This window comes from Pseudorca crassidens, chromosome 11 (assembly GCF_039906515.1).
Source record: "Pseudorca crassidens isolate mPseCra1 chromosome 11, mPseCra1.hap1, whole genome shotgun sequence".
NCBI classification, from domain to species: Eukaryota; Metazoa; Chordata; class Mammalia; order Artiodactyla; family Delphinidae; genus Pseudorca; species Pseudorca crassidens.
The window spans coordinates 23,293,430-23,307,637 of record NC_090306.1 but is presented as its reverse complement, the minus strand read 5'-3'; the positions used below and the strand labels follow the sequence as shown (position 1 = coordinate 23,307,637).

Genomic DNA, 14,208 nt, shown 5'->3' with positions numbered 1-14,208 from the left:
GAATTTTGTTTGAATTTACAAGAAAACTAAACTGTGACTATTTTGATGTAATTATAGTACTTTTGGTTATGCACGGTAAAGACGACAACCAGAAATCTTCAATACCTTTCTAAATAAATAAATAATCATATGATAATACAGTAAGCATTTGGCATGTCCTAAAATGACAGAGGTGATAAGAGTGACATATGCAAATGGAGGCTTTCCAGCACTTTCATTGACTATATAAATAGCCAAACAAAACTCCAATACACAAATAGTACAGAGTATGTATAGAAAAGCATGACAAAGGGCTTAAGCGTCCTTAAAAGGTCATGGCAGTCTCAAAGATAGGCAAATAAATACAAAGTACCAACTGCATTAGTCAGGATTCTCCACAGAAACAGGACCAGTGTGGGGAGGGAGAACTGAGATTTATTTATTTTAAGGAATTGGCTCATGCTATTGTAGGGGATGGCAACTATGAAATCCTTAGGGCAAGCAGGCAGGCTGGAAACTCATAGGATTTCTATGTTACAACATTGAGGAAGAATTTCTTCTTTCTTGGAAAACCACAGTATTTTCTCTTAAGATGTTCAACCCATGGGATGAGGCCCACCTACATTATTTAGGGTATCTCTTTTATTTAAAGTCAACTTACTATAAAGATTAGTTAAATCTACAAAATACCTTCACAGTAATATCTACACAAGTGTTTGACCAAATGACTGAGCACCACAGGCTAGCTAAGGTGAGACATACAGTTAACCATTACACAAACCTAAAAGGTTTATCAAATTACCAGTTTAAAAATGTGTTTAAAAGCTCAGTGAATGAGCACCTTCTTGTATTGCTTGATAGTTATAAATTGGTAAACACAGAATTTTTTCAACATGTATTACAAAGTCTTAAACTGTTAATAATATTAAGAGTTAATAATGACAACAAAGATTCCTGCCATATAATTAATTTTACTTCTGTCAAAGAAAAATACAAAAACAAAAATAATATATGGGCAAAATTACTCATTGCAGCACTCTGTATACTGGAAAAAGAAAATCACAACTAACTTAAAAACATACCTGTAATGTTAATTAAATATGGGAAGATAAGCTATAATCACAAGTATGAGAAAATGAACAAATTGGTGGGGAATAGAATAAAATATAAATAGCACTTAAGTGGACTAAGGTTCTTTTTTTCTTCTTCCTTTATCTTTCATTTTCCAAGGAACAGGTAAACACTGAGGGCAACAGAGAGCTGCATGGGGGAAAGGACTGTGTTTTATTCACTGCTTTTTCTCCAGCACTCAGCAGAGTGTATAATGCATACAGATGTCAAATATTTGCCTAATGAACACTACATATTTAAAACAGAAAAAAACATTGTAAACAAATGAACTATCTACATCTTTAGTTTCCTTATTTTTATTTCATTTTCATTTAGAGCTATTTGGATATCAAAGCCCACCTGATAACACTGCTAAAATACAACGATTTGATCTAAACCTATGTAGAATCATTTTAGGTTTCTCACACACATAAAAAATCAGAAATATTTCATCTAGAACCAAACTGAATATATCAAATCTTCTACATATTTCCTAGATTACATAATACATAAGAAGAGGGTACAGGATAAGAAGAGAGTACAGGCAATTTTAAGCAGATTTTAAAACACAGATGCTAATCTTTTTTTTTTTTTTTTTTGCGGTATGTGGTCCTCTCACTGTTTTGGCCTCTCCCGTTGCGGAGCACAGGCTCCAGACGCGCAGGCTCAGCGGCCATGGCTCATGGCCCCAGCTGCTCTGCGGCATGTGGGATCTTCCCGGACCGGTGCATGAACCTATGTCCCCTGCGTCGGCAGGTGGACTCTCAACCACTGTGCCACCAGGGAAGCCCCAAAACATAGATGCTAATCTTAAAGAGTAAATTAGCTTCATTATTTGAAATGAATCAAATATTCATTGTAATCATCTGCCCAATTTCACTTACTGAAATTTCTTCAAGAACTTCATAAAAATCTATACTTTTGTAGCTCATTTTACTAAAATGGAAAAAAGCACTATTTCTAAATAATGTTGCAGAATGTAATATTATTTTTTGGAATAAAACCTATAAGATCTGTTTATACTCATTACTCATTGCAGCACTCTGTATACTGGAAAAAGAAAATCACAACTAACTTAAAAACATACCTGTAATGTTAATTAAATATGGGAAGATAAGCTATAATCACAAGTATGAGAAAATGAACAAATTGGTGGGGAATAGAATAAAATATAAATAGCACTTAAGTGGACTAAGGTTCTTTTTTTCTTCTTCTTCCTTTATCTTTCATTTTCCAAGGAACAGGTAAACACTGAGGGCAACAGAGAGCTGCATGGGGGAAAGGACTGTGTTTTATTCACTGCTTTTATACTAAAGATAGTATATTAAAGATACTAAAGATACTATACTATCTTTATACTAAAGATAGTATAATGCAATAAGAGGGCTGAAAATGTCCAGAATATTTGCTCTGACATAAAGTATATGACCCATTTGAGTTTCACAAGAACTAATTCTAAAGTAGAAATTACAATGCCAGGATTTTAGGTAGTTGTAAACTAAACCTGTAATTTAACTAGATGGTAAAGCTGAAGTAGAAATGCCAAAAATTGTGATCAAAGAGTCATTGTTTTTTGTCTTGTTTTGCTTTTAGGTTCATGCAGTACAAAGAATACAATAAAAAAAAAAAAGGCAGGCAATATTTGAAATCACAGATATGAGCCCTTCTGTTTGCCAACTGTGTGATCCTGGGCAAAATACTTATCTCTAAGCTGTAGTTTTGTTATCTGCAACATGTAAGAAATTAAGCCTATCGTAGGAGAATATTGTAGGGCAGTGGTCCCCAACCCTTTTGGCACCAGGTACAGGTTTTGTGGAAGACAATTTTTTCATGGACCGGGGTGGGGGGATGGTTTAGGGATGATTCAAGAGCGTTACATTTATCGTGCACTTTATTTCTATTATTATTACACTGTAATATATAATGAAATAATTATACAACTCACATCATGCAGAATCAGTGGGAGCACTGAGCCTGTCTTCCTGCAACTAGATGGTCCCATCTGGGGGGGATGGGAGGCAGTGACACCCAAGTGTGCTGCTTATGTTCAGTCTACTCCGTGATCTCGCTTTGGTTGCCGTCACTGCAGAAAACCCTGCTTCACAAAGACAGGATGTTGGAAATGGAAGCAGGCCTTTCAGTGCTTTTGTGGCAATCTCAGGATATTCCACCTTGACTTCAATCCAGACCGTATGGAGATTTGAAGTTGTCTCATATATATTTTTTTTTTTTTGCGGTACGCGGGCCTTTCACTGTCGTGGCCTCTCCCGTTGCGGAGCACAGGCTCCGGACACGCAGGCTTAGCGGCCATGGTTCACGGGCCCAGCCGCTCCGCGGCATGTGGGGTCTTCCCGGACCGGGGCACGAACCCATGTACCCTGCATCGGCAGGCGGACTCTCAACCACTGCGCCACCAGGGAAGCCCTCAAACATACTTTTAAGGCCACCGTCATTTGCGATCTCAAGCAGTTGATCCTCTTCTAGCACGGACAAAGTCGATTATTCACAAATGGGTCACGGATCCATTCCTTCCCAGTTCAGGGTTTTTTTGTGGGTGGGAAGTAACCCTCAAACTCTTTTGAAAGCTGAGACAGGTGATCATGCCCCAGCTGGGAGAAAGAAGGCCCTGTCTCAGTCTCTTTCAAACTCTCTGTTAATGTTTGAAACATGTCAAAAATCCTAATGTTCACTCATCGCCTCCATAATTCCAGTTTGGCTTTGAATGCAGCCACTTTATCTGCCGACTTAAACACAGCTGTCATTCTCCCCTGAAGTGACAGACTGAGTTCGTTGAGCAGGTTGAATATGTCACACAAGTAAGCAAGCTTTGCGACCCATTCTGTGTCACTGAAATGTGCTGCCAGCGGTGACGGTTTTTTGAAAAGAAATCTCTGGAGCGGCTCTTGTAACTCAAAAACTCTGGCCAGTGATCTACCTCTAGAAAGCCATCTCACTTCTGTGTATCGGAGAAGACGTGTGTGCTCTGCACCCATCTCCTCACAGAGCTGCGTGAACAGACATGAGCTAAGGGCATGTACTTTAATGTGGTTGATAATTTTAATCACATCCTGCAAAACGTTAAGTTCAGGTGACATTTTTCGGCTAGCCAGCATTTCCCTGAGGATGACACAGTGTGTAGACTCATATTCATAAGCAACCTCTTTTTTTTTTTTTTTTTTATATATTTTTTACACGGGCCTCTCACTGTTGTGGCCTCTCCCGTTGCGGAGCACAGGCTCCGGACGCACAGGCTCAGCGGCCATGGCTCACGGGCCCAGCCGCTCCGCCGCATGTGGGATCTTCCCGGACCGGGGCACGAGCCCGTGTCCCCTGCATCGGCAGGTCGACTCTCAACCACTGCGCCACCAGGGAAGCCCCATAGCAACCTCTTTGACCTGAGTAGTGAAACCAGAAAACTGTCCAGTCATGGCAGCTGCTCCATCTGTGCATATACCGACACAAAATGACCAACTCAGTTTTCCCGCTATGTAATCATTTAAAAACTTGAATAGTTCTGCAGCTGTAGTGTTGGTTGGCAACAAAAGTACACGTAACATATCCTCACGCACATCCTCCTGAAAAATACATCGCACAAAAACAAGCATTATTGCCTTGTTGTCAACATCGGTAGACTTGTCAACCTGGATTGCATACCACAGTGACTCATTAATCCTAACAATTGTGCCTTAATATCCTCTATTTCATCAATTCGTCTACTTATGGTGCTAGCCGAAAGAGGAACATGTGCCACCTTTTGAACTGCAGCCTCTCCTAAAAGTTCATGACAAATGTCCTTAGCATCAGGCAGGATCAACTCTTCACCAATACTAAGGGCTTCTTAGCTTTAGCAATGCGGTTAGCCACTAAGAATGATGCTCTCAGTGCAGACACATTTGAGGAAGTGGTGGCCTTCAGTAATTGCTTCTGTTCTTCGTGTTCACGTTTTTTTCTTTTGAGAAACTCCAAAGGCTTGTCTTTTAATGCAGGGTGCTTGGTCTCTATGTGGCGAAGCGTTTCATGGCTTTGTTGGATAGCCGGTCGCCACATATTATACACAGCGGGCTTGGAGGACGTGAATCACCTGTTACAATGAACCCGTAATTTAAGTAGGACTCTTGGTATTTTCTCTTAAATGCAGCTTTCTTTTTGTTGGCAGTCTTAGAGTCTTCTGCTCTCTCATCATTGGGTCTTTCCCCCTTTTCAAAGAAGCTCTCCAGCGACGTCTGTTTTTTACTCATTTTGGCTAGGATTCGCTTGTGGGCTTACCAAAACTGTGACTGAGACAAGTGCACAGTGCAGGACAGAGGCGCGGACAGAAGTGGTAAATAAAATAATGGGTGGGCCAGGCAAGGACTAAAATAAGTGGATTCTGACTTAAAGCCTGCTACCAGATGCAGCTGTACAATTGAAGTACATCAATTCCCTTACCACTATAAATCCTGCCACCAGATACAGCTTAATTGTCACTTGCCACTCACTGATAGGGTTTTGATATGAGTCTGCAAGCAATTGATTTATTATGGTCCCTGTGTGGTCAGACCTCTCTGTTAATGATAATCTGTATTTGCAGCCGCTCCCCAGCACTAGCATCACCGCCTCAGCTCCCCCTCAGATCATCAGGCGTTAGATTCTCATAAGGAGCGTGCAACCTAGATCCCTCGCATATGCAGTTCACAGCAGGTAGGGTTCACGCTCTTATGAGAATCTAATGCCACCGCTGATCTAACAGGAGGCGGAGCTCAGGCGGTAATGTGAGCAATGCGGAGTAGCCGTAAATACAGATGAAGCTTTGCTCCTTCGCTGGCCACTCACCTCTTGCTGTGCGGGCTGGTTCCTAACAGGGGGTTGGGGACGCCTGTTGTAGAGATAAAGTGATCTGTCTGTAAAGCAATTAATACAGTATAAATAGTAGTAGATAATAAATAATTGTACTAAGTTTATAAAGAGAACTTTAAAAATTCAAACTTGCTATAGGATTTTTTAATACATATTATATGTTATAATGAAAAGAGTCATTCAATTCATACTCTGTATTTTTAAAAAATTATATTTAGTTTTCACGTCATTTAATTTTTATAAATGTCCTTTAGGCATCTGACAAAGAAACGCTTCATTATCATGTATTCTTTATATTTTGTAAATGACTGTGTTCAAATACTCTATACCTTGATTTCAGAGTTCCAAAAATTACATTCAGTGGAACACCAGTATTCCATGGATATAAACAATGTTCCCAAAAAAAGTGTGATCGTGAAAGAAGTGGGGAAAATGATAAAGTTACTTTAAAACAGAACTGAAAGCTTATACTATGTAAATGTGACTACTGAACTTTTTTATTCCCTCTCTCTTCAAAATCTCTATTAATAGTGAATTATAAACTTACTTTTTACTTTTTCCAATATTATCTGTCATAGACACACTGGTATGTTTAATTAATGCCAACTGAGTTTTTGTTAAATTCTCCTTCTATTTCTGACATTTTTTGCTTTAAATTAAATCTGGAATCAAACCCAAATTTTGTTGCCTATTAGATGCGTGTTACCATATTGACTCACTGATTATCACTGCTACAATCTCACAGTGTCTTTATAAAGAAATAAATAAAATAGCACACGTTATGGATGTACTGTAGTAATAGACACACAGTAAATATTCAACTGATGGTACTAATTGTTGTAATTATTAAATAAATAATTCCTGGTTATTTACTCTATTACTGATTAAGTTATATAAAGAAAAATGAACTTACAAAATGTCTTTTAATAAATTTTGTCCAAAATTCTACTTGGACAAAAGCAGATATTTTGTTGATACTACTACTTCCGCTTACTTTTTATAGGAATTGGATTGAAAAGCAGTATTCATTTGTTCATATTTATCCTGTGTTATTTTGTTTACGAGTCTCTTGTAAGCAGTAAATGACTGAATTTTGCTTTTAAATCCAATACGATCTGAAACTCTTATAATGTAAGAAAAAAATAAGACCATGATAGTTTTTTTAATTGAAGTAGGGTTGATGTACAATGCTGTGGCAATCTCTGCTGCACAGCAAAGTGACTCAGTTATCCACATAGAGACATTATTTTTTTATATTCTTTTCCATTATGGTTTATCACAGGATATTGAATTTATCACAGGATATTGAATTCCTGTGCTATACATTAGGATCTTGTTGTTTATCCATTCTAAATGTAATGGTTTGCCTCTACCAAATCAGACTCCCAGTCCATCCGTCTCCCTCCCTCCTCCCCCTTGGCAACCACAAGTCTGTTCTCTATGTCTATGAGACTGTTTCTGTTTTTTAGATATGTTCATTTCTGCCATATTTTAGATTCCAAATATAAGTGATATCATATGGTATTTGTCTTTCTGTTTCTGACTTACTTCACTTAGTATGATAATCTCTAGTTGCATCCATGTTGCTGCAAATGGCATTATTTTTGCTCTTTTTTATGGCTGAGTAGTATTCCATTTTATATATGTACCACATCTTCTTTATCCACTCATCTGTCGATGGACATTTAGTTGTTTCCATGTTTTGGCTATTGTGAATAGTGCTGCTATGAACATAGGGGTGCATGTATCTTGCTGAATTATAGTTTTGTCTGGGTATATTCCCAGGAGTGGGATTAATGGATCATATGTTAATTGTATTTTTAGTTTTCTGAGGAACCTCCATACTGTTTTCCATAGTGTCTGTACCAACTTACATTCCCACCAACAGTGTAGGAGGGTTCCCTTTTCTCCACACCCTCTCCAGCATTTGTTATTTGTAGAAGTTTTAATGATGGCCATTCTGACCAGTGTGAGGTGGTACCTCATTGTAGTTCTGATTTGCATTTCTCTAATAATTAGTGATGTTGAGCATCTTTTCATGTGCCTACTGGCCATCTGTATGTCTTCTTTGGAGAAATGTCTATGAAAGTCTTCTGCCCATTTTTCAATTGAGTTGTTTTCTTTGTTGTTGTTGAGTTGTATGAGCTCTTTGTATACTTTGGAGATTAAGCTCTTGTCTGTTGCATCATTTGCAAATATTTTCTGCCATTCCATAGGCTGTCTTTTTGTTTCGTTTATGGTTTCCTTTGCTGTGCAAAAGCTTGTAAGTTTGATTAGGTCCCATTTTTTAATTTCAATTGCCTTGGGAGACTGACTTAAGAAAACATTGGTAGGATTTATATCATAGGATGTTTTGCCTATGCTCTCTTCTATGAGTTTTATGGTGTCATGGCTTAAGTCTTTAAGCCATTCTGAGTTTATTTTTGTGCGTGGTGTGAGGGTGTGTTCTACCTTCCCTGATTTACATGCAGCTGTCCAACTTTCCTAGCACCACTTGCTGAAGAGACTGTCTTTTTCCAATTTTATATCCTTGTCTTCTTTGTCAAAGATTAATTGATCGTAGGTGTGTGTGGTTATTTCTGAGCTCTCTATTCTGTTCCATTGATTCATATACCTGTTTTTGTACCAATACCACACTGTTTTGATTACCGTAGCTTTGTAGTATTGTCTGAAGACTGGGAGAGTTATGCCTCCTCCTTTATTTATTTATTTATTTATTTTGCTCTGGCAATTCTGGGTCTTTTATGGTTCCATATACATTTTTGGATTATTTGTTCTAGTCCTGTGAAAAATGTCATGGGTAATTTGATAAGGATTGCATTAAATCTGTAGATTCCTTTGGGTAGTATTGCTATTTTAACAATATTAATTCTTCCAATCCAAGAGCATGGGATACCTTTCCATTTTTTTGAATCCTCTTTTATTTCCTTTATTAATGGTTTATTGTTCTCAGAGTATAAGTCTTTCACTCCTTGGTCAAGTTTATTCCTAGGCATTTTATTTATTTATTTCGTGCGATTTTAAAAGGTATTTTTTTTTTTACATTCCCTTTCTGATATTTCATTGTTAGTGTAAAGGAATGCCACTGATTTCTGAATGTTAATCTTGTATCCTGCTACTTTGCTGAATTCATTTATTAGATCTACTAGTTTTTGTATGGAGTCCTTAGGGTTTTCTATATATAGTATCATGTCATCTGCATATAGTGACAGTTTTACCTCTTCCCCTCCAATATGGATACCTTTTATTGGTTTTTCTTGTCTGACTTCTGTGGCTAGGACTTCCAATACTATGTTTAATAGAAGTGGTGAGAGTTGGCATCCTTGTCTTGTTCCAGATTCTAGCAGGAAGGCTTTCAGCTTTTCACTGTTGAGTATTATACTGGTTGTGGGCTTGTCATAAATGGCTTTCATTATGTTGCAATATGTTCTCTCTATACACACTTTGGTAAGAGTTTTTATCATGAATGGATGTTGAATTTTGTTAAATGCTTTTTCTGCATCTATTGAGATGGTCATGTGGTTTTTGACTTTTCTTTTGTTAATATGGTGTATTGCACTGATTGATTTGCATATGTTGAACCATCCTTGTGAACCGGGGATGAATCCCACTTGCTTGTGGTGTATGATCTTTTTTATGTGTTGTTGGATTTAATTTGTTAATATCTTGTTGAGAATTTTTGCATCTATATTCATCAAAGATATTGGCCTGTAATTTTCTTTTTTGGTGGTGTCTTTTCTGGTTTTGGTATCAGGTTGATGGTGGCTTCATAGAATGTCTTTGGGAGTGTTCCCTCCTCATCAATCTTTTGGAAGAGTTTGAGAAAAACTGGTATGAGTTCTTTTTATGTTTGGTAGAATTTGCCTGTGAAACCATCTGAAGACCATGATAGTTTTACTTGTTGGCCAGACTAATGCTATTTCTACACAAATGTAGTAGCATAAAGTGAAATTAGACGGTCCTCCGAAGATTCCTATAGCATTCTCTGCTTACTCTTTTCTTACCAATATCTCTTATTTTACTGTAGTTGCCTGTTACTAGTTTGACTTTCCACACTGGACTGTAAGTTTTGGGGGACATAGACCTTTTTGTTTTTAAATCCCCCAGACCTACTTCAAGCCTTGGTATAAAACATGCAAAAGTGTTCATTGTTCTTATAGAATAGCTGATGAATGAAAAGTGACTCAAGGAATGAATAAATAAGAAAATGCATATTAAGCATTTTGACAAACACCTAGAACATGATTAGTCCTTGTTAGATATTATAATTATTTAGTGACCTTATTTTTATATTTGACTGTTGAACTTTAACTTGCCTTTATCTTCTGCACTTTTTCAATTAAGATATAACTGAAACATAACATTAGTTTCAGGTGTACAACATAATGACTCAATATTTGTATATACATAGTTATAAACCAAAGTACAAGATCTATACATTGAACACTACAAACCAATGATAAAAGCAATCAAAGAGGACACAAATGAAGACATCATTTTTCATTGATCAGAAGATTCAATAAATCAATAAATTCACTGACAACACAACTCAAATCAAAACACATCAAGATTTTTTGTAGAAAGCAACAAGCTGATTCTAACATTTACACTAAAAGAGGAATTAAAAGAGTCAAAAAAGGTTTATAAAAGAAAAAAAACTTGGAAAAATCACAGTATGAAATTCAAGATATACCATAAAGCTACAGTAATCAAGACAATGCTGATTTTGGCATAGAGAACAATGAAACAGACAGTCCAGAAAAGGACCCACACACATATGATCAATTAATTTTCAACAAAAATGCAAAGGCAATTCAACGGAAAAAAGGATTTTCATAAATGGTGCTAGAACAATGGGATACCCACATGCAAAGAATAAAACAAAACAAATTTGATCTATATCTCATGCCACACACAAAAATGACTCAAATGTAAAACCTACAAGTTATAGAGGAAAATATAATCTTTTTGACTGAGGTTAGGTAAGAAGTTCTTCTGTGGGATACCAAGAGTACAGTTCATGAGAAAGAAAACTGATAAACTGTATCAATATTAAGAACTTCTGTTCTTCCCAAAGACAGTTAAGAGAATATAAACATTTACAAATGACATATCTGATAAAGGACTTGAATGTAAAATACCTTCAAAACAAAATAAGAAAATTAAGAATCCAAAATAAAAATGAGCATAAGAACAGATATTTCATTAAAGAAAATGTACAGATGGTAAAGAAGCACAGGAGAAGATACTTAGCTTTATTAGTCAAATGCAAACTGAGTATAACTTAAATGCATATTAAATGCAAGTCAATGCAAATTAAAACCATATAAGACACCGCTACACAGCTACTGGAGTGGCTTAAATTAAAACAAATAAACATGATTATACCAAGCGCTGCTGAGAATTTAAGAAAACCTGGAACAATCATACATTGCTGGTGGGCATACAAATGGTATAACTACTTTGAAAAACAGTCTGACAGCTGATATCAAGTTAAGCATATACTTAGTAACAACCCAGTTATTGCAAATTTTTAAATGAAAACTTATGTTTATTCCAAAATTGCATGTGAATATTTTATAGCAGCTTTATTCATAATCACCAAGAACTGAAAACAACCCAAATTTCCTTTAACTGGTAAATGGATAAACAAATTGTGGCACATCCATACATGGAATACTACTTAGCAATGGAAGGAATAAACTAATGCTAAATATACGACATGGATGCATCTGAAATGTATTATAATAAGTAAAAGAAATCAGCCTCAAAAGGCAACATACTACTGGGTTCTATTTATATGATATTATAGAAAAGGCAAAACTATAGATACATAAAACAGATGAGTGGTTGTCACATATCAGGAATGAAGAAATTACAGTGGCTACAAACAGCACAGAAAAATATTTTGGGGTGATGTAATTCTTCTATATTTTGATTGTGGTTCCTTATATGATTGTGTTTGTCAAAACGCACAGGACTACTTTCACATGGATGAATTTTACGGTATGCTAATTATAGCTTTTTTAATAAAAAATAAAGGGAAAAAAGCCAGTAACCACCCACTTTGCATGTAAAGAATTGTGTGAAAGCAAATATTCTAAATTCCAGGCCCAGTACTAGAAGCTCATATAGGTTCCTGGTGCCATTATACAAGGGACTGCTCATCACAGACAGAGCAAATTTTAGTGAATATGGGAAGAGCAGTAGCAAGGTTCAAGAAGTACAAATAAAAGCACAGAACAAGATGAGACAGAGGCCACCAAAGCAACATAACTGAATGCAAAGATCAAGGCCAACAGGAGGAAGAGGCCAGTTTATATGTCTATAATCACTCAGGTACATAATAACATATACATAATAAATATGTATATAATCATTGATATTGATGGGTGTATCTGAGTATTGATGCGTACTGATAAGACATGTCCTGACCAAACTTTAATCAGGATTCTCTAAGCCCTCTTCTCTACTAGGCCTCAACCTTGGCCCCCATCCTGGCCAGGTCTGCAAGGCCCAATATTACCAAGAATCCTGCTAAGTCAGGTTACAGAGAATCCTCCCAACCCTTGATACCCAATCAAATTCCTCATTCCTCACTCTTGATAACTGATTACTCTCCATATTTAATCAAATTCCTTATCCCTGTCCTTGACATCTGAACCCTTTGGATTGCCCTCAACAAGAATTCTGTTACATCAGTTTAGTAAGAATCCCCCCTACTCTTGATGTCTCATAGTAATTTTCCATCCACCAATCCCCCAACCTGCTTCCCTAGCTATAAATCCCCACTTGTTCTTGTTGCAATGAGTTGAGCCCAATCTCTTTCCCTTATTGCAATAATCTTGACACCTATCACAACAGTCTTGAATGAAGTATTCCTTACCATTCAAATAAGAGTGACAATAATTTTTTCCGTAACAGTATACATAAACACACACATTCACATCTATGCACCTTGATTACACACAAGAAGCTTTTGGATAGGAAAAGACTGGTAAAAGAAAAATACAATTTCCAAAATAGTTCCTACCTATATATACCAAACTAGTGCAGCAGCAACAATGGTAATAGTGATAGTGGCATAACCCCCTCCTGTCAGAAATAATGCTGTAAAGAGAGAAAGTTAATAAGAAGTTTATTAGATGTAAAGATTAGTATCTTTTTTTCCTGTATCAGATTTTTGGGAACACCAACTGGATGGGGAATGCTCTCTAGGTACTGACTTCTCATCCAAATACAACAAAGTTTTAAGGGCCATTCCTGCTCCAGGACAAATTATCTCACAAATAAATCTTCAGGAAAAAAAGAAAAAAACATTGATCAACATTGAATATTCTGAAAGTATCCTGACAATTATACTCAAATAGCTTTTGTAGTGAATAATATCATTAATAAAAAGGCATAAAATATGCTGAAACTCTTCAGAAAGTAATTTCAACACTTTTTTTTTTTTTTTTTTTTTTTTGCGGTATGTGGGCCTCTCACTGTTGTGGCCTCTCCCGTCGCAGAGCACAAGCTCCGGACGCGCAGGCTCAGTGGCCATGGCTCACAGGCCCAGCCGCTCCGCGGCATGTGGGATCCTCCCGGACCGGGGCACGAACCCGCGTCCCCTGCATTGGCAGGCGGACTCTCAACCACTGTGCCACCAGGGAAGCCCTTCAACACTTTTTTCACTTTATTCTTGGTTTTTTGAATCACATCTTCCACATTGATCATAACCACTGTATATTAAACATAGATCTTAGCAAAATTTTTTTAGGTAGAGAAACAAATTTCAATTCAAAACAACTGTTTTCTGTACTGAGGAAAAAAACTTAAATAAACATAGTTTTCCTAATGCAATATATTCATTTTAAAAGGTTATTTGCAAATCACAATGTTACACGTAAAATCACACTTTGCATATTTTATATTATGATTTCACAGATATATCCTCATTAACAATAAATTTACTTCAAAATACTTATTTTAAAATGTACTTCACAAACAAATAATTAACATTTTAAGCTGACTCCTAAACTGGATGTCAGGAGATGAACCTTAAAGAAAATGGGGAAAACTGATTAAAGTAGATAAACATTAAAGTAGGCTATAAAAAGATAATGAGTATCTGAGCCCATAATAGTACTAAAATGCTAGCTAATTATACTTGAAACCCTTGGGTTATCTTCATTTAATTTTTTCCATACTATTTGGGCAGTAGGAAGAATTGCACTCCAACCTCCACCAAAAAGGTCTGATTTTCAGTTCTAAAGCATTACTGTCTTCAATAAGGGGAAA

General features: G+C 36.6%; 1 protein-coding gene across 11 annotated transcripts in view; it reads right to left on the bottom strand.

Moving 5' to 3' along the window:
- The window catches only part of CCDC91 (coiled-coil domain containing 91), a 410,030-nt gene that overhangs the window by 156,878 nt on the left and 238,944 nt on the right, over window positions 1-14,208 (bottom strand). The window lies entirely within an intron of this gene.